This window comes from Pleurodeles waltl, chromosome 6, assembly GCF_031143425.1.
Source record: "Pleurodeles waltl isolate 20211129_DDA chromosome 6, aPleWal1.hap1.20221129, whole genome shotgun sequence".
Lineage (NCBI taxonomy): Eukaryota > Metazoa > Chordata > Amphibia > Caudata > Salamandridae > Pleurodeles > Pleurodeles waltl.
Window position 1 is genome coordinate 157,394,457 of NC_090445.1, and position 26,765 is coordinate 157,421,221.

General features: G+C 42.2%; 1 protein-coding gene across 9 annotated transcripts in view; it reads right to left on the minus strand.

The window, feature by feature from the left end:
• Window positions 1-26,765, minus strand: part of LOC138299444 (signal transducer and activator of transcription 5B) — a 994,326-nt gene that overhangs the window by 502,819 nt on the left and 464,742 nt on the right. For 2 of the 9 annotated variants that reach the window (XM_069237690.1, XM_069237694.1), the window contains one exon: window positions 916-1,034. The exons of the other annotated variants lie outside the window; for them this stretch is intronic. The gene's annotated coding sequence lies outside the window, so the exon portion shown is untranslated. The remainder of the gene's footprint in view (window positions 1-915; window positions 1,035-26,765) is intronic. 9 annotated transcript variants of the gene reach the window in all.

Here is a 26,765-nt window from a genome sequence, read left to right on the forward strand (position 1 = left end):
TTTGAGGACTCTAAGAGGAAAATGCAAAGGGTTTGCTTCCATAAATGTGCTTAAGATGAATGAATAGGAGCTTTACAGACAGAGGGCATTTGGGATTTCTTTGATTCACTTAATCGAGATCTGCTGTAATTGATTTGTAGGGGACTAATCTTTACTGGGCCTCAATAAATTAGAGACTAATAGGGGTTTGTAATGAACAATTTGTACGGGCTTTTATGAATAGTCTGAATTAAGTATTTCATGATCGAGTGGAATTTAATTTATCAGTAATATCAGTGTTCTATGAATTTCTATTGTACTAAAAATTTATTATTATTTGTATATTATCACCATAATAAAAACGTGTTAGAAACAAATTTACAATATCATGCAAAAAAATAGTCTGGCAGTCATTGCATTAGACAGATACAATTGTGCAAGCTGTACAAATCAAAGACCAAGAAAGGTACTGGGAACAGGAAAACAAGGATATGCTCAAACAATCAGTACTAGTGTAGTGGGTCAAAGATATCTCGAAGTGAAACTGATACAGAAGTTGGAATGATACTTAGATGAGGCATATCCTCTGGCGTTGACCAATTTGTACGTCTTACAATGGGTGAATTCCCATCCCTCAAAAATTGATCTAATTGGAAAAACATATGTGATAATTTCTTGGAAAAATAATCAAACATTTTTTGTTTCTCAGCACCGGAAAAGGTGTCTTAAAAACACCAATACTATACAGAGTTTGAGATATTTGATGTGCAGAAGTACCAAGCACCCACACATCCAATTTGAGGTAGTCAAATATAACTGGTGATCGTTGACAAGCTTGCACAGTCTGCATATAAATGCCATAATGAGAAAATAAAACATGACTAACTTGTCCCAACCAAAAGGACCATGATTCTATACATTGTTGGTTGTACTGACCACCGAAGCTGGAACTTTATGCAAATGGAGATTAGTACAGTCTTAGGCTGAGGATTCAGCAGGTGCAATCTTTCCACTTCGAGAAACTTGTCCAACACTTCTAACAAACACTGTTTCTTCTAAAAAAAAAAAAAAAAAAAAAACTGGAACCATGCTTTTAAAAAAATAGTTTTTATTGGTTATCAACAATACGAATGGAGACATTATGAAGGCATTCAGGGTATAGTCAAAAGTAGGCTGTGCTCATACATATTACATTATGTTTGAATAGCATAAGCAAGAACATCATTGCAGGAGCAAAACAAAACCAGAAAGGAGCAGGCACAGAGCAATGATGGTAATAAGAACCACATGAAATGAAGCCTGTAGGGTCCATGTTACGTAACAGAGGAGCAAGAAATAAGCAGTGATTCGGACATAAACACTAGTATACGCCGTGGTCGAGCACAGTGGCTGTCAGTAAGTGGAACTGGTTGCAACACTATGCCACCATTCATTGCGAGGAGTATGGGGACCACTATGCAGTAGAGGCATGTAATAAGCATGTAGCTGTGTTACCTACACTTGGTCACACCCTCGGCAACTCTAAGGTGTCCCCCTCAAGATAGGTGGGTGTCATTCGGTGTTCCAGTTCTCTCTCTCCACCCTGCCCACTCCCCTGGCACACTCTGAGTGTAATGTATTAGCCTCCACGCCTCCCCACTGCAGCAGCGTGAGTAGCCACCTCCAGATATAAAGCAGGTGCCTTCCATGTCATGGCAATTTGCCATTTGAAAAGTACAAACGCAAGATCTATAAACCTCTGTAAGTGTTTGTCTCCTTCGGTTTCAGGATGAAGGACTCAAGAGTTGGCAACAAAAAGTATCCTCCCAGTTCTGCCGTGTTAGCCATAACCTCTGCCCAGGTCAATTGAAGCGGTGGGCACTCCCACATCATGTGACAAAAACCGGCCTCCACCAGCTTACATCGCAAACATTCAGGTATGAACGCAGGGAACATACGCTTAATACGTTGGGGGTGGAGGAGGGATATGCATGTTGTGTGTAATTAAATTGTTGAAAAGAGGAATCTGGGTTTTCTGGATACCTCCTTCACGGGTTGTAACACCTGTTCCCAAGCCTTGCTGTCAGTGGTTACAGGAGAACACTGTTCCAAATGGCCAGTGCTTTTCCTGTGTACTCCAGCACTCAAGACAGCAATGTCAACTATCAAGTGGAGATAGCTCATCACATTCCACCATGCATGAGACGAGCATGAAGTATGGGTGTTGAGGACAGTTCTGCCTACCAGGCCTCCTAAGTAGCCCTTACGATTCACTTGAATGAGTGATACACCAAAAAGTGGTGCGCCCATATTGTATGTATCCATTATGTCCTGAAAAGACATAAAGACTCCCTTCTGAAAGAGATCTCCTAATTGGCCCATGTCACTCTCCACAATGGCAAATCAGGTCTCCAAGGCCAGTTCCTGAATGCCTGGTAATCGCCCTAGTATTATGGATGGTGAGTAAGGAATGTGGGGGTTCATGCCATGTACAAACCGTTGCAGCACACTTGCGCTGCCTCCACCTTGCTCCATCCTCATTGTGACTGGTATAGACAGTCGTTTCTCCCAGCACCGCTCAGGGCAGGGAGTTGCATACAGCCAGTGAAGAAGCTATTGTAGCTGCGCTGCTGCGTATTACAATTCAAAGTTGGACTTGCCAAGCCTTCCCTCAAGTAAGGATCTCTGTGCAACAGAGAGACCCACCTGACTGCCTGCTCCCCATATAAGTTCTAGCAAGAAGGATATTTAACTCCCCAAAAAACATTTGGGGAGCACTAGTGGAATTGCTGCCAAAAATACAACAGTCTGGGCAGCACAAGCATTTTAGCAATCACCACTCACCCCACCACAGAAGAGCGGTAACAGACGCCAGAAGGGGAGGAATCCTTGAATCATAATGCCCTATCCAAGTTACCCTATTTAAGGGCCCTGTCAGTGTGATATATTTGGACGCCTAGGTATTTAAATGTATTGTGACACCACTTGAGTTGGTGTTCGGTGAAGCACCTCTATGGGGCACAGGGGTCAGAGTAAGAAGGAACAGACAAGAATTGGGCCAACTGAACATAAGGGACTATGTGAAAGTTGTCTAATAAGTGCAGCAAGTTTGACAGGCAGTGTCCGACCTTGCATAAGAAGATCAAGATATCGTCCGTATATAGTGAAATAATGTGATAGATATCCAGTTCGAAGATCACTCAGTCCAGTGCACGCATACGCAGATGGCAAGCCAGTTGCTCAAATGCTATCGTGAAAAGCAATGGTGACAACAGGCACCCCTGTCTAGTGCCTCGCTGGATAGAGAAGCTGTCGGATATCAACTGGACTGTTTTAACTGTAGTCATTGGGCTTGAATACAGTGTGCAAATTCAACCAAGAAACTCTGGTCCAAAGCCTGTGCTCTCTGAGGTTGCCAATAAGAATCCCCAGCCCAGGGTATTGAAAGCTTTTTTGATATCTAGAGACACCACTACTCGGACATGCGCCTCCGGTGGGGTACTGTGGGTGATCCGCAATAGCTGCCAGATGTTAGGAAAAGTGCTATATCCATATATGAATCCCGAATGGTCAGCATGCACCAAGGTACTGACTGTAAGGAACAACCTATTTACAAGCACCACTCCTAAGACCTTACAGTCAAGGTTGAGGCGTAAAAATGGGCGGTACAAATGCACGTCTAAGGGGTCACGTTGCGGTTTGGGGAGGACCACGATCAGCATTTCGCACATCAAGTCTGAAAGCTGGCTGGTGGACTTAGCTTTGTTAAGGACATCCAGCAGGTGCTGGGCAATCGTAGCTGAAAAGGTGGTGAAATACTCAATGGATAACCCATCTGTGCCCTGTGTTTTGTTCCTTGCAGCAAGAACCTCACAGAAGTCAGAAGGTACAAGGGAACGTTTCAGAAAAAAATGTGAAATTGAAGAGGAAGCTTTGCAGGTACAAGGAGAGCAGGCTACTGCATGAATTGGCTCATGGTAGAAGGAAGTGGTTCAGGAGGTCTGACATTAAGGTGGTAGAGCTGCAATATTGGGGGAGAAATTATCTTTACTGGAGAAAAGAGAGAACCTCTGAAAGGAGGGAGAGAGAAATGAGAGTTAGAAGTTAAAGAAAGGAAAGAAAAGAGCCTATGAACAGGTGACAGGGAATCACGAAGGCTACAATGGGAGAAGTGGAAGCACTGAGGGAGAGCTAAAGGAAGAAATGTGAATGTAGAATTGGAAGATCCAAGGTAAAGTTTCAGAAAGAAAGATGATACTTAGTGTATGTCACTATTTTACTTACACAGTGTTCTGGGAGTCTTTTGGAATGGATACATAAAAGGGGGAGAACGGATCAGGTTTTCAAAAATAATCAGTCTGATGGAATCCATTGGCTGGTGAATAGTCAGCAGAGTCTGAACTTGATATCATGCCGGGGCCAAAAGCAGATTTTTTTCATTTAATTGACAGGTCTGAAGTCCAGTATAAGTACAGAGGCTAGTGCCGGGAAGGTTAATCCAGGAGTACGCTTGATGAGATATTGTTAGCAACCTCTTGTATTTGAGGAAATCCGATTTCCTAACAGTGGTGTGAGAGCTAGCTAAATCTGAAGATGACTGTTCTGATTGCTCTTCTTTGGCATTCTGGTATCTGCTCTCCTTTCTGTAGCGTCCCATTTGCCCAGAGGTGGTGAGAATCACTAAAGAGAGAAGTTAAGGCTGGTGGCTGAAACAGAGTTGCATTCACCGGTGTGGGTGATCGAAGAAGCAGCACATCCACATCACTGAATCAAGACTTGGAAGAGTGTATACCCTCCACAGGAACAATATAAATTGACATGACATTTGGGGATGCTGCTGGTGAAGAGGCCATCATGAGTGCTCTTGGATGGAATTCAGCTGATCTGTGAGAGCGGCACTGCCTTCTCCAGCAAGGCTTGATGACCAGGTAAGCATTCAGAGGACACCACTTAACCAGGGTCGTTCTCGGAGTATTGAAGGAGCTTGGGAACAGCTCCTGGCAGTGCTTGATTGTTGAGAGTCCCCATTGTATTTCACAAAGGAGAACATAGCATCATCCGTTTAAAGGGATTGGTTTTTCTGCTGCGCTGCTTCCTGACTTTTGTTTGCTGACAGTGGTTGACTTTTCTATGTTACGGACAGTAAGAGGGACAATGGGCATGCAGCCTAATGTTTTAAACCCTATCATGGTGCACTGCACGCTTGAAAAATGCTGTTTCTGGCTGATTGTCAGATATCAGCCACTCTCACAGGAGGAGAGAAGCTTGAACGCAATCAATATCCTCCTAGAATTAGATAATTAAATAAGAAAATCACCCAAAATTGCCCTTCTGTAAAACTGCTGGAGGTAGAAATTGAGGATTTGACTGGGGTTGAGAAAAAGTTGGGTAGCTAGGAGTGCATTCATATCAAGACTGAATCATCTTTAAAAATACTGTTTTCTTTCAGCAGCGTGCAATAGAGGGTGTTTTAGAATTATAGCATAACATGTAAATAGTGGCGAACCAGCCAGAGGCTCTTGGATTCAAGGAGTAGGCATACCACCTACCACAACAGCTTAGGAATCTGCTGCAGACTGACTGCTTCTGTGGTCCTATTGGTTCAAGAGTTTTTCAACTTTGGATCAGGAGCCATATAAATAGGAATGCACATAGAGGTAATGTGGTGATGATCTTAGGGTCTCCAAGATGGGAAAGAATTAAAATGATGAGTTTCATGGAATCCATATAAACATAAAGTTAACTCTTCAGTTTAATTTTCTTCCATTTCAAAGTGCTGTATTTACAAATAGCAGGCATCTTGCTCAATCTGGTTGGTAGACAGGGTGCCATATTCATAACTGAAAAATACAACAATTTTTTTAAACGGGAGGAGTTTAAAGTGCCGCAAAATGTCACCCATAACATATATTCCATTCATACACACATGTTCATATATCCCCAGAGACCACGCTCTCACTGACGCACATGGCAGCCCTTTCATGGTGCCCCTAGTCAAAGTATTTTGATCAAACCAAAGTATCTGGCTCTATGGACATTATTCTTAAAGTCAATAAAGTAAATGAAGCTAGGTGTGAGGGTGTCTGGTAAAAGTGAGCGCGTTGCTTGGCCTTCCATAGCTCACAGCGATTTTCCCTGATCAGACGTAGTTCTCAATACAGAAAAGGTTGGAGGCACCTGGGCTATGACTAGCGTTGTCGTAGTATTACTTAGTAACTGTTATAGTTATATAATTATTTCTATGTACTTCTATTGAGTTACCATTCCATTATTATTAGAAATGGAAAAACATTTGTGAATACTATTAACTCCTGCTTTCAAAAGACCTTGCCCCACTCGTCTGTACACTTGTAAGTTTTTTAATTATCATCAAAGTGTTCTATCCAACATTATGCTGACAAAAATAACTTCCTTATAATTCAATATACCGTAATCAGGTGTAAACAAGAAACATGTACAAAAAAAAAATACTGAAAAAAAAAAAAGTTCGAAAAACTGAGATCATGCAAATCCCCATATGGCTGCAAGTTTTCAAAGAACGAGGCTTTTTTAGTACAGAGTAAGTTTTGGTTGTCAAACCTAGAAAAATTGTTAAAATATAATTACAGTTTTTGCACACTGAACAGTTTTCTTAGTTCTTGGTTATTTCTTAATGGCATATGGCCGGGGATGTTTGATTTCATAGTGCCCTTAAAAGAAGTCAAGCAATTCTGGGGTGCACGTTGGAGGTGGAGAGGTTCACGAAGTGGTGGTAGGACATGGGGCACATGCAAAATTGGGGTTTTGGTCCGCTGTTTGGGACACTCACTACTGTTGTAGTTCATGAGCACATGCACAGACTTACCCCACAGTATAATGTGATAACATGGAATGTGTGTACTCCTACTAAGCGATACAGAATTTATCCCTACTTAAAGTGCTGACACACAAATATTGCCATGTTGCAGGAAACACATCTCACTGCTACAGAACTCCATAAGGTCCGTGCAAAGTGGTGGGGGCAGGCCTATGGTATGTCCTAGTCGGCATATGCATGGGGGGTACTTCTATGGAGTGCTCCAGGGGACCCCATGCGGTGGGAAACCAAAGGGTGAACACTGGTGATCGATATGTGATAACGGAGGGACACTTAGATGGGATTCAACTGACAATTGTGGGTATTTATGCACCTAATGCCAATCAGTCACATTTATCTGACACACACTTGCACTGTTCTGGGTTCCCCATGCACCAGGGCTTTGTGGTGGGGACTTTGATTGTGTGGCGAATGTGGACTTGGACTGTTCTCACTCTCCTCTGACAAATGTGACATGCATTAGAACACCGCACACATCCATGACTGACTGGCCCAAAAACGCAATTAGACGATATGTGACGCCTGGGACATCTAGTATACCGCTAATATTTGTTTAATTCTCCCGTTCACGGCATCCATATCAGCTTAGATTTAATTTTCTGCACTGATCGGCTGGGGTCTGAGATTATCCGATCTGAATATTTAGCCAGCACTTCTTAAGACCACTGGTCACTGGAGACAGTGCTTCAATTGGGCAAACGATCCCCGAGAATTCTCACCTGGCGGCTACATACTGATGTGCTGCTTGATCCCCCATTTAGGGACGATCTATTGAAATGCGTCACTCAATATTTCGACCTCAACAAAGAGTCCAGCCTGTCCAGGGCTCTGGAGTGGGATGCGCACAAAGTAGGTATGCAGGGTACCAGTATGACTGCCATGTAGGGGTGTCTGCCGTGCACTGAAGTTTAACCTGGTGGCAATAGAAAGGGAGCAGCGCTCTTTTGAGAGGGAAGTGGATAATCGCACGATAAGGGTTGAGCAAACTGGATGCAGAAAGAGACCGGTCAGGAAGATTGCTGGTGTGGAAGACTAACAGCACACTTCAATCGTAGCCATTCACTATGCCAATAGCTCATTGGTGACTATGTAGGCTGGTATCAATGATTAATTTTGTGTCTATTAATGCACTTTGTATGGGTCTGGAGGCGCCCCGCCTCCTGCTTTGACACATAGGTTTTCAAACGGGTTACCACTGCCTCGCCTGTTCCCACTTCAGAGGGCCGACCTTGACGAGCCAAACCAGGTTGGAAGAGATCAGAACAGCCACAGTAAGCAGGGGCAAGTTACAGGCAACTAAGGTGTTGAGAGGCCAGCTGTGTATCTGGGAACAGTCTACTTCAGCCTGCATGGAGATCTGCAGAATCCAAGAGCTATGCTAAGAATATTGTGACCACAAACAAAAACCCAAGCCCTTGCACATGTTCAGGTTCTGCTGTAGCTCGATGGTTAATGCTGCTGTAGGTTTCTACACACACAGAAATTGCCCTGAACAATGTAGGTTTAGACACTCCATCTTTAGTCACACTAATAGTGAAAAGTGTGATCATGTAAAGTAAGGCAGTCCTATACCAGCGGGAGACTACAATCCAGCCAGCCCACCAGGCATGAGCCTGTTAAGATTAATGTTGAACCCTTACTTGTTAGTTTTGTTACCAGTGTAGCTGTTTGCACGATTTACTGTTACCAGCTCTTTAAAATATAAACAGAGTGGACTCTTGCTTTACCAAGAGGAGTATTCTGTTTAACTTCATGTTATTGGCTGCTGTTGCACCTGCCCCTTTTTGCAGGGTCATCTCCAATATTTTTGCCTCCATCCTCCTAATTTTTCTGACCAGTTTTTGTTGGCTTTAGGACTCTGGGCACTTTACCACTGCTAAACAGTGCTAAAGTGCATATGTTCTTTGTGTAAATTGTACTGTTGATTGGCTTATCCATGATTGGCATATTTGATTTACTGGTAAGTCTCTGGTAAAGTGCACCAGGGGTGCCAAGGGTCTGTAAATCAAATGCTACTAGTGGGCCTGCAGCACTGCTTCTGCCACCCACATTAGTAGCCCTATAAACCTGGTTCAGACCTGACACTGCAGTGTCTGTGTGTGCAGTTTTAAACTGCCAATTCGACTTGGCAAGTGTACCCACTTTCCAGGCCTAAACCTTTCCTTTCACACGTTTCAGGCACCCCTAAGGTAGGCCCTAGGTAGCCACAGAGGCAGGGTGCAGTGTATGTTCAAGGTAGGACATATACTAGTGTGTTTTATATGTACAGTGAAATACTGCCAAAATCGTTTTTCACTGTGCAAGGCCTATCCCTCTCATAGGTTAACATGGGGGCTGTCTTTAAATATCCTTACATCACAGATTCTCCTTGAGAGCAGATAAAAATGTGGCGTTTAGGGTCACTGAACACACAATTTAAAAATACATCTTTCATTGAAGTTGGTTTTTAAATTGTCTGAAAATGCCACGTTTAGAAAGTAGGCATTTTCTTGCTTAAACCATTCTGTGACTCTGTCTATTTGTGGATTGTCTGTCTCTGTCAGTTTGACAGTTGGACTGTTTTGCACCTCTCTAGACAGTGACACAAAGGGGGTGGGGGTGTAGCCTGTATATCCTGGTGAGCCATCTGAGCTAGTGGGGAGGGAGAACTTGTCATTCACACCTGAAAGGACTGTGCCTGCACTCACACAACGCAGTCCCCGACCCCCTGGTGTGTGTCTGGGGCCTGGCCTGGACAAGGAAGGATCTGTCAAACACTTGAGACTTTGTTTGAGGTTTGCCAACTTCAAAGGAAGAAAGGGGTATAAGAGAAAGACCTAAAACACCAGACTTTTAGAATATTTCTGGAATCAAGAGGAACCTCTGCCAAGGAGAAGAGCTCAAGAGCTTGAGGAGGAGTACTATCCCTTTGCTGTGCTGCTTTGCTGGACTGACCTGCAGTTGCTGCTTCTGCCTGAAAAGAGTGCAAAGGGTGAACTTTGATGTGTGTCCTGCTTGAGAAAGTTCTCCAAGGGCTTGGAATAGAGCTTGCCTCCTGTTGGAAGTCTCAGGGACACCAAAGACTTTGGTTTCCTCGACCTGCAGCTCTGGGAACTGTGTGTTTTGTGCTGTTCAAGAGGAGAAACCACAGCGACACCGCCAACGACGTCAGATTGGCCACTTCGCACAGCGACCCTGGTCTCACCGACACCATCATCAGACGACTTCACTGAGCCGACGCATGCACCGCGACCTGTGGGCCCTACACTCCACCACAGCCTGGGCCTCCCCGACGACAACGCTCCTGCTGACACCGGCACCGCTGTCTGCACCGTGGCCTGTGGATACCACTTGTGAGGAGCACGAAGCACCGTACCGTCCGCACCACAGCCCCAGCCCACTGACGCTAGCACCATCGACTCCAGTGTCCTCACCAGGCATCTCTGCCTGCACCGTGGCCTGTGAACACCTCTCGGGAGGGTCACAAAGAACCGTCCCGTCCCGCATCGCTGGCCTGGGCCTAAAGACGACAGCGCTTCCGCAACAACAACTCCGCTGCCTGCACCATGACCTGTGGACACCACACGTTGCACCGCTCCGCACCGCAGCCCCAACGCCATCCACGGCAGCGCTCCTGACTTCATCAGCCCGGAGTTCGAGTCATACGTGCGTGACTTCAAGGGCCTGACGACTACCGTACGGACTCCAGAACCGCCACCGTTGACGCCGTTCTCCAGAGCTCACCACGAGGATCACGACGCCCTGCAATTCCAAAGGTACTGTTTTGCGGGTCTTCCTGACACCGTAGCTGGCCCGCAATGCTGCGGCTGGCCTGAACTGTTAATTTTGTTGATCAGGACGATGTGATAGCCCCAGGTGGAGCTATCGACTTCAAGGAAATGTATTTTTGAGTAAATCTTGCAAAATTCAATCTTTAACACTGTATTTTGGATTTTATTATTTTGGTCTTGTTTTGCACAGATAAATATTGGCTATTGTTCTAAAAATGATCCGTTGTTCTTTTGTAGTGTTTTCATTTATCACTGTGCTTCTGAGATAAGCCTGACTGCTCGTGCCAAGCTACCAAGGGGGTGAGAGCAGGGGTTATCTTTGTGGGTATCCAGACTAGAGTTAGGGTCCCTACTTGGACAGGGTTCAAACCGACTGCCAACTAGAGACCCCATTTCCAACAGCGGCTTAGTGTTTTATTTCCCCTCTTATGGAGTGGGTGCATCGCAACGCTTGAGGGTCTATTTTACATCTCGAGTGTACACTGAATTATCGCACATGCTATGTTTCCAAAGGTGCATTGTAGGCAGAGTTGCAGAAGTCATACCTGAATACACTAGGTTATCAACAAAGCTCGTGCTAACAAAAGGTGTGCACATGTGCCATCTGTGCTTAAGTGTTTTACCTTTTAACAACGAATTACAGCGTCCGGCTTCAGGAGGGTGTTGAGCACGAGGGTCAATGGTGCATTAGTATTTACTTGCATTAGAGAAATTACTTACTAAATTATTTCTCCTGGGACACTATTCACTTGGAATCTGCATTTACAAGTGATAGCGGACGTGCTTTGTCCGTTGACTAACTGACAACTCAAATTCGGCACAGCATGTTTTTTTAAAGTAAAATACTAAAACATAGGAAATGAATGGTGTCCTTTTACACTGCATGCTTTTATTACAGTTCCGAAACCAACAGTACACACGAAAGTGCATTTCAACATCACCTAGCTACCTGTAAACCCAAATCTTCAACTCACAATAGGCACTGTAATAAGCCAGTGGTGCATATTTCAAATGTTAATTGCCTGCCACAGCTTCCTCGTCAATAGTCACACTTTAATCACATACAAAAGAATACATTCTTAAAGGCTTTCAATATCGATGCGGTTTTTCATTTTGGGCACATACATATGCTACCTGAAGGTACATGTTTTATTGAATGACAAATGCAACCTCACACATGCAGCAAAACATAATTCCTAAAAGGTGTTCTAAGATGGTATCTCTAAATACAGAAACACTCTATCAACCCACACTGGACTTTGACATTTGGAGTGAAAAGCTAGCCCACAGTTCGACAATTACAGCTACTTATTCACAGAAGGCAAGATTTGCCATAGTAATGCCCTGATTACTTACCGGTAATCCTCATTACTCCTAGTCCTACTTATTCTCGACCCAGTCCTTAGGTCACAAGATTATCTCCTATACGAACCGGAAACACTCCTTCGCCCACCCACCCTCCAGGTCAGGCATAAAACCACCTTCCAATAGGAGGACGTCCTGACATACCAAGCACACAGAGACCTGAACCAGGAAGGTGGGAGTGAACTAGGACTGGGTTGAGGACGAATAGGACTAAAAGTAATGAGGATAACCGGTAAGTAATCAGGGCATTACCCTCTACATCCCTCATCCTCGATCCAGTCCTTACATCATGATGCATACCAAAGCAAAACCCCAAAAGAAGGCCTTTGTGTAGCCCTGGAAAAAGAACATAAGCACACATCACTAGCAGTAATGAAACACAGTGCTCTTTAATGGATACACAAAAACAGTCCAAACGAAGGGCCCCATGCAACAGCCTGCAGAACTCCATGACCAAACTTTTCTGTGGGCAGCTGAGCACAGTTCATCCCATAGTGTTTGATAAAAGTGAAGTCCAAAAGCCCAGGTACCTGCCCTATAAATCTCTGCCAAAGAGATCCCTTTGAAAGCTGCCCAGGAGGCCGAGAGTCCCCTAGTGGACAGTACCCGGACAGACACGGGACAAGGCAACCTCGCCCCTTTGTAAACCAGGGCAATCATCTCCTTAAGCCAATGGCAGAGTGTCAATTTGGAGGCTGCCTTACCCGAACAGCAACTCCAAAAGTCAAAAACAGGCTGTCGGAGGACTGCAAAAGGGCAGTATGTTCCAGCTAGACAGACAGGGAAGGCTTCACATACAAGGTGTGGAGCGGTACCTCATCCAGAGAAGAACAAAAAGGACAAAAGGTAAGAAGGAAGAATGGAAGCAGGAAGCAACTTTAGGAAGGAAAGCCAGATCTAGACAGAGGAAAGCAGCATTCTCCAGAAACCACAGAAAAGGAGGGGAACGGCCCAAAGTAGTTGACTTCCCCCAACCGCTGTGCCCAAGTAATAGCCACCAAAAAGGCATCCTTGCAGGACAGAAATTTCAGATTGACAGAGGTGCAAAAGGAGAAGAATGAAGGGCATAAAGAACAACAGAAAGGTCCCAAGGAAGAACTAACAATCTTACCACAGGTGCAGAAAGAAAAAAAACCTCTGAAACAACTGAGATACCAAAGTAGAAGCAGACAGAGTGAGGATCTCTAAAGGCCCGAACAGCAGCCCATTGACTCTTCAGGATGGAAAGAGTATAACCCTCACTGAACCTGTCCACTTTAAAACTGTAGAAGAGGAGAGACTGGACAAGAAACAGGAGAAAAGTTGTGACGCGAACACCAAGGAGCAAAATGAGTCCAATGCTTAGAATAGGAGGAGAGTGTAGACTGCCTCCTAGAGCCCTGCACCAAGGACACAAGATGATCCGGCAAACCATCACTCAGAAGAGCCCTCCGTTCAACATCCAAACCGCAAGTGGCAGAGAAAGCAGAAGAGAGGGGCCCAGTTGTCTCAGGGGGAAGGAACCCGTGGAAGAACCCAAGGAGGAAGAACTGATAGGCTCTTCAGCAACGGAAACCAGGACCTGTGGGCCAGTAAAAGAGGAACGCCACCACCAGAGCCCCTTCCAACCTCACCTTCAGGAGGAACGACTGGGCCAGAGGAAATGGAGGAAAAGCATATAACAGACCCCAAGGCTGCGGAACTTACAGAGCATCCACCCTCCCTCCCCCCACACACCTTTATCCAGGCTCCTTGAGCTGAAGAGGGAAAGAAGTGAATTCTGCTTTGAGGCAAGCAGATCCAAGCAGGAATACACAAACCTCCAGCAAATCATCGAAACACATGAGAAGAGAGCCTCAGGTCCAGAGAAGATGGTAACTTCCGACTCAGAAAGTCTACGACCATATTGTCCACTCCCCTGATATGCCTGGCATGAAGGGACTGCAGATCACTCCCCGCCCACTGTGCAATCGCACAAGCTATCATATTCAGAAAGAGACTGTGGGAACTGCCCTGATGGTTGATATAGGCCACAGTCACTGTGTTGTCTGAACGAACCAACACACTGCAATCCAACAGGTGCGACTGAAAATGACGTAGGGCCCGGTCCACTGCTGATAACTCTCTCCAACTGGGTGAATAATGAGTCTCTGAGGAAAGCCATCGTCTTTGGACCACTCAGGGCACCGGGGGAGAGGGATGCAATAACACCCCCTGGCCAGATTCCAGTTGTCCAACCACCAGGGCAGACAGGGGACCACTGAAGGGGATATAGGCACCAACTGACACAGCTGTCTACATAACTATCTAATGAATCCCATAAGTGGAAGCATGCAAGACCAGTGGCGCATAAGACTAAACACAACACAAATATATGTTCCTGCTTAGCACCTTCCCCTGTGCAACCATAGGACTCCACATACTACTACATTTTTATTTTGCAAAAGGCCATGGAGGAAAATGATGCAGTTCACTGTAGGTTTTATAGTACTTTAAGTTGAAGTAATACTGTGCATTTAGCCATGTTCAAATTAAAATATATCCTGAATTACCAGTATTTCATTTCAAACTTCAGTTCTGACTTAATTGTGAAGTTTCACAAAGGACGTGTCAAAAAAACCTGCTAGACACAACACAGTTTTAACTAAAGCCATGTTATTAAGTAGTTTGGAGAATTGTGATTTGAGCAAGGAATACTAGGCACACATCTATTTATTTTGGACACAGAAGCAGAATTACAGACATGGAGGTACATACTTTTGTCGGGAAGTTGACACGTCGTTTCAAACTCTCTACAAGGTTAAAAAATATCAAGTGCCAAAACTTAGTCTCTATTCATAACCCTAGAATTACAATTGAGTTTACTTATTTTGTCAAAGACTATTGCTTGCACATTGAAAGTATTTCATAAAAGCAATTTTGTTATGCATACTTGGGATTAATATTTTCTAGCAGTATCATAGCAAATGGAGCAGAACCTAAGAAGAAGCCTTAACCTGAAGAGTTTAAATTCCAATAAACCCTTACCATCTTAAAATATCACTTCCAAAAAATGTGCCTCGGCAATCAATTTAGCATTGACTAATACAACTATTTTACAACCCAACACAACCCAAAAGTAGAACTGCAGTTAGTCTTCAATATTATATTTGTAATACCGTTACACTCTGAGACACAGAGGGGGCATGTTGCTCCATACCAAAATTATTTTTTACTGCAGAACCGCAAGCAAATTTATTTGTGGAATTTAAACACAAAAATCAAAAAAAAGTATATAACCAATCATTTAAATAATGCTGATTAAACTAATAAGGAAAATAGAAATGCCTTCAATTAACAACAATCATGAGCAGGGTATCATAATATAAGATCAGTACAAAGATTCCCATCAAATAATCAACTTTAAAAAAAAATAGAGATAAAAATGGTAAAAGCCAAAAAAACGATTACTTCTATGTGCAGTTTATACCCCAAGATTCCAGAGGAATCTGGATGCTTCTCATTATTTTACAGGGCACAGTACAGTGCAGAATTAAGCGCTGAAAGACAATGTGATATCATGAAGCTGGTTGCAAGAAGATGGTTAGGATATATGCATGCTAAACTTCAATAACCTTACATTTTTACTGTCTGTGCCTGAACAGTAGTAGAGATGCCACTAGTTTTTCTCCTCATTATAATTCATACCCTACAGAATTCAAGTGGACTCGTTTGCCTTAAGCCGTGCTTGAATATGGACAACACAGTGTAGGCTTCATTTCAACACTGGTGATTGTGTGTGTCCCAAAAATGAGCACATTTTATCATCCAAGCACTCTCCTATCCGCACATGAATCTGTAAATATATTAGCCGGAATTCTTTGTTAAGACCCATAGTCATCAGTGACTATAAAATGATGAAATTTGTTTTACATCAAAAAAACAATTAAAACATTTAAAAATGAGTACATACTTTGATCAAGTATAATGCAATAAAGCTGATTCCCCAAGAACGTAGTCCAATGACCACAGTGGAACCAAGCAACTCTACTTCAAACAATGGAAGAGAACAGTGATCCTGTTCCTAGTATGCAAGACTGTAGAAATAAATTCTATAATAAGGACTGCAATAACCTAGCCACTGATAAAGGTGTGAAAAGCATTAACGCTTAACTGTGGCGTGAGAGCCTAACATACAGTGTATGTATTAAAGTTCTAAAAGGTAAGCAGATCTCTTCCAAACCCTGTAGCTGGAAGTCTGAACCAGTTAAATACTTATAAAGCAGACGTTCGTGGTACTTGACTGCCAGATAAATGCAGACGTGCACATTCCTTTAACCAAGGTAGGCAGGAATTTGTAGTAAATGCAAACAGATGGGTGTATTTAAGAAGACACAATAATTTAACTAGTCAATGCCCTAGAAGATCATGTTATGAGATGATGGAAAAATACGTAGGGGACAGTAATTACTCAACAACTGCAAGTGATGCAACCAACAAAAAAAATATCATGGTGAAAAGAAGAAGGAAATCTCAAACATGGAAATGGGTTTTCAAAGTATTCTGATGCTCAAAGATACACTCAGCACACATATATACTGCTCCCCCCCATCCCCACACACAAGGATGTTTGTTCAGAAAAGTACCATATAACCCCTAACCCTTATCTAAAAAAAGAAATCTCATGGCACAATACTACCTAACACAGTTTTCAAGAAAAGTCAATAAACAGTAAAGCATAAAGTGTTAAAGAGAAATGTGGCCAGTTTTTGTCGGACAGTGATTATCATCAACAACTCTCTACCCAGAATGGCAAGTTCCACCATCTCGGAAGCCACCTGGGTCCGCTTCCTAACAGCACATTTAAATCCGATTGGCACAGCATACTTAAAGAGAAACCCACAGTCATCTATAGAACTACAAGGAGAACCACTGAAGCAAGAGTTCAAGTTGGTGCCTCATTTACATACTGCTGATTGGGACAAAGATGCGAACAGCCAAACTGGGATGAGGAATAACATATATGGGTAAATAATGTAGCAGGCCCAAGCACAACCCTATAAACAAGGTTAACAAATGCCACCTTGAGAACTCAACCGTTCAATAGGCCAAAAAAACAGTTGGAACACAAATTATCAATTCATGCACACAGCATTCAGAAACAAATTTCCAAAGGGCGCTAATGGGATCACACGGCAATCTTCAAGGATGAACCATTTTACTGAAAAACTCAGCTGGCATCACTAATGTTATTAGGCAACGGCAGCGCCCCTCCTCATGGAATGGCTCAGTTATCTATCCAATATTAAAATGCAGAGACAATGACAAGCTTGAGAATTACTGACTAATTAATGGCACTTATAGACAACAAAGCAAACTATTTCGCAGCACATTTCTGGAGGAAGTACAGACTTGGGCTGAGGAAAAACACATAATCCCACTGAACCAGACTGGCGTTACCAAACAAACGGAGACAATAACTATCATCATGGCCCTTTCCCTGCTGAGTGACTTCGAAATGTCTTATAAACACCCTGTCCCTCTATGTTTTATAGATTAGAAATCCGCATTTGATAGGATAAACTGTAGCAAACAATGGTCAAAACTTGCAGCTTGGAATGCTTTTGAGTCTTCTAGAGGCACTAAATTGCTGCATACAAACACGTGGAACAGGATCAAACTGGGAGATGACATCGGACTGTCCAGGATTATATCAACAACCTAAGGATTAAAACAGGGAAGTGTGCTGGCTGTGCCTTTGTAAAGCCATTTTAAATGATTGCTGGAAACTCCTATGCAAAGACTTCAACAAAAGAGAGATAAGATCATGTGGAGGGGCAGTTGTTGTATGTTTTAACCCTACGGACATAAGACTGAACTGCGAGCTGGTACAATTTCTCAGGATAGTGGAGAAAAGGGTATTTGGCCATAGAACGCAAAGAAGCAGATGAGGCCTAGCAAGCAGGGTTTTTTTTTTTTGTAAGCTACGAGGCCCTTCTGGCATAATTTAAGTGAAGACATGCAGGAGCGCCACAATGCTTAGGCACTTTTGTACCTTGATTTTGCGATATCCAAATGGCTCGACACTAGCTAGAAGACTGGTAGAGCACATTCCACAGAAATGAAAACTCTCTTCTGTGGATTGGTACTAATGCACTTTGAACTAACCCACTTTGTTTTAGCTACGGGCCCTTCTGGCCTAATTTAAGGGGAAGACACGCATGGATGCTACAAATCTTAGGCACACGTGCACTTTCGTTTTGCGATCGCTAAACGGCTCAACTTTAGCTAGAAGACTGATAGAGAGCAATACACAGTAATGAAAACTCCTTTACTTTAATGTACTTTAAACTAACCCCCTCCACACAGCATTGCTCCGTTGTAAGTAGAGAGTGCTAGTAATTTTTTCCATCATTTTAAAATCTTATTTGCATAATTTTGGTAGCCACTCATCACTTACCCCCTTTTGTCTCTGCACTCAGGTTTGTAGGAGAATGGTCAGGAAGTCACATCATAATAATTGACAGTTTTACTTGCTGTTTACTCTGTGCAGAGATTTGGGCTAAGCGTCATGTTTTACTATATTAGAATCCGTTATCCGAAGATCAGGTCGTAGTCTTATTAATGAATGTTTTACAGCTTAGTAATGGACAAATGATAGATCGCAGAAGTTTTAACAATGCAACTGAGGAATTTTACTGTATTTAGGGTTATTTGGATTGCAGTGGTTTTAATTAACTATGCAAATAAACTAAGTAAACTACATTTGAGTCCCTTGTTTCCGTTGTAGTTCTAGGTGAACTGGCGTTACACTTATGTGTTTTAGTTATTTTTAATTAAGAAATGTTTATTTCATCTGGGAATCGCATAGTAGCCCCTCCTTACTTACTAATTTGAATACACTTCTTTTTTCCATGAAAAAGAGGAAATCATGCAACTAGTGTGCAATGCTAGCCCAGTCTACTCGGACAACCACACATTGCTATTTTTCAACGACTGGACTGCTAACATCATCAGGGGGAGAATGGAGTTACTAGTGGTCATGGAATTCCTGTGGTACCACAAAACCACATACCAAGGGGCCTCTCCTTCAGACTGACATTCTGATGGAATTCTCAAAAAGATGTCCTTAAAACAGTCAATGAGGCCCAATCTGTTTTCTGCATCCCCAATGAGAAGACCTCTAAAGAGTCTGCGGAGATGAGCCTGAATCAGGGAAAAGGGAGATTAACCAAGGCAGCTCAACACGGACAAAAGAAAAGGATCTCGCCCTCCCAAAATTAAACTTTACAAGCTTAGCAGGCTGCAATAAGAGAAGATGGGAAAATCAGAGATTAAACCACTGAGAATAACCCTGAATTTACAGGGGACTCAAACACTCTGAGTCTGACTGCCAAGGACATAAACTTACCACAGAGAAGGCTAAAGGTGTTGAATTTCCTGAGATTACCACGCTGCAATGTACAAACTGAGACCGATCTCTTAAAAAAACAGAATTGCAACAAACTCAAAGAGTACTTACCATTACAATTCATTGCCTCCACGGCAACAAAATGTGTTGGTGTAGTTATTCTGTGTAGTAATAAATTCCAAGGGCAAATACTGAAACCACGTGTATAAAAAGATGACAGGAGAATAGGGGTAGTGGACCAAATAGAAGATCAGCCAGCTTTTAAAAGAAGACTTGAAAACTGCACTAGACCCAGTAACATGCTGCACTCAGCAGACATATGATGGGGGCGACTGGCCTCACATAGATTTGGAGAATGGTTGGGAAAAGCAGGAACCGGTACACGGCTGGTGCTACTTACATGCAGAAGAAGTAGATTACACATTCCATTCATCAGCCCACAACACCTATGCAAGGTTGGACTACTTCCTTATGACAAATATACCATGTGCAGATATCGAAGATGTACGTGTAAACAATACTGCCATACCGGATTATGCACCAAATAGCATTCACTTTCAGTCCACTTGACATGACACCACATTTATAGATGGCGCCTTAAGTAGTTCCTTTTACATGGTCCCATAAATGCAGCAGAAATATCACATGGAATCATACAGTATACGGCAGATAATGAATCTCCGGTTATTTCTCCATGTATGCTTTGGGACACACTAAAAGCTGTCCTAAGGGGGACATTCATATCCAGTGTATCACACATGAGAAGGGTTACAGCACACCAGAGAAAAAATACCACAGCTCACTAACAGATTTGGAGGGGAAAAATCAGCCTCAAAATTATGTGGTGGCAGGTTCTGGTAGCATGCACCCACATAAAAGCACAGGACTATGCCAAGGCACAAAATGCTTTATTGGGTAGTAAGCAAAAATACTATTCCGCCAGGAATAAAGTGAGAAACTGCTAGCCCCACTACTAAAGGGGATACATGTTACAGAGTGAGTACAAAAAATTATGGGCAAGTAAGATGAGTCAGTGGTAGGAGACAAAGTCACAGGGGACCGAGAATTCTGCAAATTACTCTATAGCAAACACCACACAACATTCCAAGAAATTAAACTATGCTTGCAGAGGCATCTCCACTATAGAATTCATCAAGATTGGAGGAGTACTTTAGACGATCCAACTGAGTTAAATGAAGTGATAAGTGCAAATAATAAACTTAAACAGTTGAAGGCTCCAGGGCCCGACTGTGTTTCTAATAAAACATTTTGTGCTTCTCTAGCCCCGACAGTAACTAAAATATACAATAGCTTCAAGTATAACAGGGAGACAGCTGAATCATCACTGGGGAGGTACTGTGATGAGGAGATCAAGGAACTGTGAATATGCTTGAAATTTCTATAATCATGGAAACTGGACTCATCCTGCTAAATCTAACATAATCTGGAGGGAGATTAAAGACATCATTAAAGGGTAAGCAATTAGTAATCTTTCTGGTAGTGGCGGTCTAACCCATGATTGCAGCTTGGCGCTAGACAGAGCCAACATTTTGCTATGAATAAATCAATATACTATGGGATACCCCAGCTATAGAGAAAATAACACAAACGACACAGCAGTGTCAAAAGTAATATGAGACTGATTGGGCTCCTTACATATCTATCTTGCCATGATTACAGAGAATTAAGTCAACCACAATCCCCAAGATACTTAAAAATTATACAAAAGAATTGTAAACAGTTATTCCGGCAAGACATTATCCATCTCCCTACTGATGGGCAGGCCGTCCACCTCAAATGAACTCTGTAAATGTCCTCACTTTATTTAAGCACCATGTACAAAACAGGACCTTACGTGTTTAGTTGCATGGGTAAGAGAACAGGAAGAAACATTTGGGTAAAATGTCACTCGAGATGGGTGGAGGATAGTGTTGAGGTGGGCTGGACTGGACAAATATATAAAAATATTTATAACTGAACAATATTTATTTTTTATTAATTTAAAATTAATTTGGTAAACATTCTCTATTACTTTCTGTATGGAGATTTGCACACATAGGGGGAAAACTACTAAAAATAGCTTTATTTTTTTTAAATGCAGACATAGGAGTTTCCAGCCCCTCATTTGAGTTGCTGGGGGACTTATAAATCTACATCTAGTCATTAGTCATTAATGCACATGTGGAAATGGTGAACTCCATCTATCATTAGATTTACACTTCGGAGTAGGTCTTGGCCTATGTGTTTGATGATCTATTCATGCAAATTTTCCTTTGTGAAGAGAGACAAATGTTATATTTGGGTGATAAATTATGGTCTATGGTTTTGAAATGTCTATTTTAGCAGTACAATACTCAAAGTCCAATTTTCTTCTGTAGTTATTATAATGTTTTTCCAGTGCCTCAACAGCAGTCGTGCAAGACCTTTTAAGGAAAGTATAGAGGATCAATACTGCTGGAAGTGGATGACCTGGAGGATAAGCTCGCATTATTTGGTCTTGCTACATGTGGTACCAGAAAAAGAACTTGCTAGAGGGGCAGAACTGCCAGAGGCTTCTTCATGTACAGTCATTCAAAAGAGATGCCTCCATAACGAAATGGTAAGTAAACGTGATTCTTTAAGTGTTTTTAGAAGACTTGGTTGGAAAAAGAAAGCAGTAATCAAGTCACTATGGCATATCTAAAAATACTAGAGGTTAATTTATTTTTTCACGTTATAACATTAAACATTGTTGGTAGACATAACAAAAATAACAGATATTATCTCTCCATGCATGAAGGCACAAAATACTGGACTGCTCTGAAGGAAGTTCAAGCAGTATGGCACTGGCTCTTAAGCCAAGGCAAAGACAACATAGCCATGTGTCTCTTAGATGCTGAGATATGGAAGCAGACACTTTAAGGAAGTCACTACTTGGAAGATAAGAAGAAAAGTGTTGTAATTGACTGAAAATGTACAGTCGATAGGAGAGTCCACAATGGAACTCTTTGCAACAGTAAGGAATAGAAAAAGAAAAGACTTGACACATATAGCAAGGAAATGTTCTCTGACTCAACTAATCACGAGGGTACGAGTTATAGTTACCTTAGGGCACAAGTTATAGTTACTTGAGATATAACTGCTGTACGTGTGAAATCTGATCCTAACTATAACGTCCCTGTAACCTTTAGTTTTTCAGTGAGTTTCTAAGGTTTGAAAAATTTTCTTTCCTCACTATAAAATCCCTGTAACCTTTGGCTTTTTCTGTGAATTTCTATGTTTTTTAATGCTGCATGTGTGAGTGGCTGTATGGGTGTGTGAGAGGTTGTGTGGGTATGTAAGTGGGTATTTGAGTGTGTGAGTAGGTGTGTGGATCGTTGAGTAAGCATATATATTTTTTAAATTGGAAGCAGGATCCCCGAATCCACCTAAATCTGTGAGGATATGGGGAGAATCCGCAGCTCCTCCAGTGGTAAAAAGAAAAGAAAATTACATATATAAGCTTTTGGACAATTTTTTGCCCATGACGGGTCTCTCACAGACCCCTCCATCAGTCCCCTGACCCCTTCTATCACTTTTGATCTGTATTTTCCCCAGTGGGAACTAGTCCCGATAACTAAAATGGCAGCCGCAACTTTCCTCTCAGGTTGCGGCCAGCCAATCACAGCGCTTTTGTTAGTGCATGGATTTGCAAATCCGAGGAGGATCCGTGTCCCTATATATACAAATTTGGTTGTCTTTAAATAACTTGAAAACTACTCAACAGATTGACACCAAAAAACAAAAGGCACAATCGAAATCTAGCTTTGTGCCAAATTTAATGTAATTCCATCCTGCAGTTCGGGCTGTAGTTGTGTTCCAAACTCCTAAAGGAATGCAATTTTTTTTTTTTTTTTACCTCCAACCCATATGTTTTCGACCCCCGCTTGATAGATTACCCCAAAATTGTACATGTGCAAAAGGAATCACCAGCACACTTTTCTGGGAAAATTTTGTGAAGGTTTGTCAAATGACGCAAAAGATATAAGCAAGTCAAAAATTATTTCCTATGGATACACTACCGGAAGATTTTCTTTACATATACTTGTCCTTTTTAGTTTGAAAGTACTTGAACATTAACTCCTATTTAACTTTGGAAAGAGGCATTTTTTCTGTTGAGTGATAAGTGTCCACAGATGAAAAAAAGGGTGTGTGTGTGTAACACTGGTTGCAGAGCAAGGTGTCCCACGGCAACTTCTACCTAGCAGCATTGTCAATAGAATCCTAGGTCTAAAATATTGACTGTTTAGTAGCCTAGTGCCATCATTTAAAAAGAGCCAAACTTCAACCAATCAGAGATAATCAGCCTTATGACCACACCCAGTGAGACAACCATCCTTTAGATTTCGCTTAGCACCAGTGGGAATTAATATTATTATTAGGTGAGCCTCTGAAGGGGACAACTACAATTACAGATGAATAACTTTTTTTCTTTTCAAGCACTGGATCGTGAATCAGAGAAGTAAGCAGTAATATAAAATAGCAGGAACACATGCAGGAGGAGGGATGCAATTTAAATAGTGTTATGTCATCAGATTCTTGACCATGCAAAGGTCAAGATTCTATGTGGTAAAGAGCGTTCTTTACAGGAATGTGCCTTTTGAAGGGATTACCTTATTGAAATAGATAACACAGAACAGCCTGTCCAACTACAGTATCTCTACGCACTGTCGGCTCTAGGCCACAATGCTGAGTGAATGTGTGTGTGTGTGTTCTTCCACTTTGCTGAACATCACATATCTGCTAATGGTACTCCAGGAAACAAAACTGTTGAAGTTGAAATGACATATGAGATTCTTGCATGTAGATGATGGCCGGCCGTATTGTAATAATACGTAATGGCAGGAGACACCCAGTGACCTATAGAAATTGTTTTGATAGTGACTGCCTCTTTTAAGGACCTGTAGGCTATTAGCAAATGATCAGAAATTCTGAATTCAATTGCTCTGTTGATATGAAATTGCAGACATTATTTTAAAATCTAGAGCATGAAGCACCCTTTCTAGTGCCGTGCTGTGGTTTTTAAAGAAAGTCTAACGATTATAGGTTCATGAAAATAAAAATCCTATGGCGCTTTACGTATAATGTGGCTATCAGTCCTTACATGATTATGTCATCACAAAATTGTTGTTACCGGTCTTTCACTGCAAAGGTTTGATTTTCACTTACTCTCTTACAGATGTTAACACTAGTAGACATGTGAGTTTCCATGACGAAATGATAGGTCTGCTTTATGTATCAGTTCAAAGCCTATTTTCTTACGCTGAGAAAGTACTGTATTAAGCTGCCAAGGAATTGGTGGCTGTTTGACCAGTGGGTAAACCCAGAAGAGTTCCTTAAGGAATTCTCTTATAATTCTGGTGGAATACAGAGAAGACTGATTTTGTACTCTTCTGTATCATGAGATGGACTCTCACTGATGAATGATTAAGACCTGCATAAGTCAAGTGCAGACAAGTGTAGACGATATGGTAGTACTTGATGTGAAGTAAAGGAGATTTAGCACATATGCTTGATGAGTATACCATATCAAGAAACATTTCCATTGGGCTCCATAGGATTTATTGTTGGAGAGGATTCTAGCTTTACCTAGGATTTCTTTACAGTCATCTGGAATTTCTAAGCAGTGAAATTCATTGTGTTCAGGAGCCATGCAGATAATCCTAGAGATGTTGGGTCCAGATGAATAGCAATTGCTTTGAGAAGATTCAGAAGTGGTGGTAACTGCATATGTGGCTGTTCTGATAGGAGAAGAAGCTCTATAAATCAGCAATGGCTCGGACACCCCACATTATCCGGCATGGCTCCATCTTTATTTTATGAGGCACTTTTGGGATTAGTGGAAGAGCACAGAAAAGTGTAAGTGAAGGTCTGTGACCGGGCTAGTGGAAAAGCATTCCCACCAGGCACTTGTTAATGATATCTGGAGGAGTCTTTGCTTTTACTGTGATAGCCGGGTCTTCTGCGAGGATGTTCTCTTTGGAGAGACACTGGTGGTCTATACTATTGATTGTACGGTTGATGGTGCAGTTGTAGGGGTGTCTGATCGGTTCGATAGCTACATCCATCCCTGAATGTGAACTGACTTCTGCCTCCAGCTTCTCAAAACAGCTCTTTCTTCTATGCTGTAACAAAACTAGAGTTTGGGCAGGGTCCCTATCTATCCTTATTGCCAGAAACGCATCATCCACATATTTGCCAAAATAGTAAGTTGCCATTGGAAGGCATGTCTAAAATGCAGTTCAGTACTTCAGGTCGAAATTAAATTGCAGTTAGCCACCTCTGCCACCTTAATACTGCTGCACCAGCCAATTACCTAAAGCTGATTGTGGTGATGTCAGTTGAGGCGTCAATAATTGCAGAGGAACTTCTTTCACCCTCATGTAAATTTACAGACTCAGATTTTTTTATCTTAAGGTAGAAGGTCTAGGTGCAGTGCAAAATCAGACCACATTTACCTATTGAAGTGAGCTAAAACTGCAAGGCATTTGATGATATTATAGTAGTAGTTGCCATTGAGGAGAACCTCTAGTCTTCTTCCTTTCCTGTCTGGAGGGGCAGAGGAGGTTGTTACTAGTCATTGGTTTGCACAATCGTCTTCCCGCAGCTTGCATTATTACTGAATGTGTCCAAAGATGCCCAAACTTTTCAAGAGCATTATATTTTTTATCCAACCTTGCAAGTCAGCCACTACTGCTTTAACATTCTTCATAGTTTTGAAACTCTGTGATCATATGTGGCCTGTTATAGGGTTTGCCTTTCTAGTTTGTTCTTTCAAAATTCAATTGTTTTTTCTTAACTAGCAAGAGAAGGTTGACTCTCTTAGAAGCCTTTTCTCTAAGACTACACCCATTGTCAGTTTGACCTGCTGTACTACATGTGATGCTCCTAGTGAATGAAGTGGAGCAGGCAGCCTGAATGGTACTTTTGAGTATGCTTTAAGAGTAGTGGGTTGGGATCAAGGCAATATATATACTGGCAAATCTGGGAGGTGGAAACTGTTTTCTTTGAGCCAGAGATAACGGTTCAGAGAAACTTTACTAGTAGTCACCACCATTAATAGTACGTCTTTGAATAGATTCAAAGGAATCTGTATCATAAGTTGATCTGAAACCTGTGCACCACTGTCAAAAAGTTATTCACTATAAAGCCATTCTTATTCCTGATGTTCCAGAAAGTTTAATAAGGAAATCTGGATGTAGGAGTTTCTGGCTGTGTTTCACAGAGATGTTGAGAATAACTATTGTCATAACCGTCATTGTCTGGGCCCTGATATTTTATAATGAGCTGTGTGGGGCTATAAGCTGACCCAAACATACACTTCTCTTTCAAGTCTCTGGACTCATGCAGGTGTTGGAAGAGAGTGTGGGGACACCTTCCAAGGTGGTATCTACTCTACAGAAAGAGCAGATAACTGTCTTTAGTAATC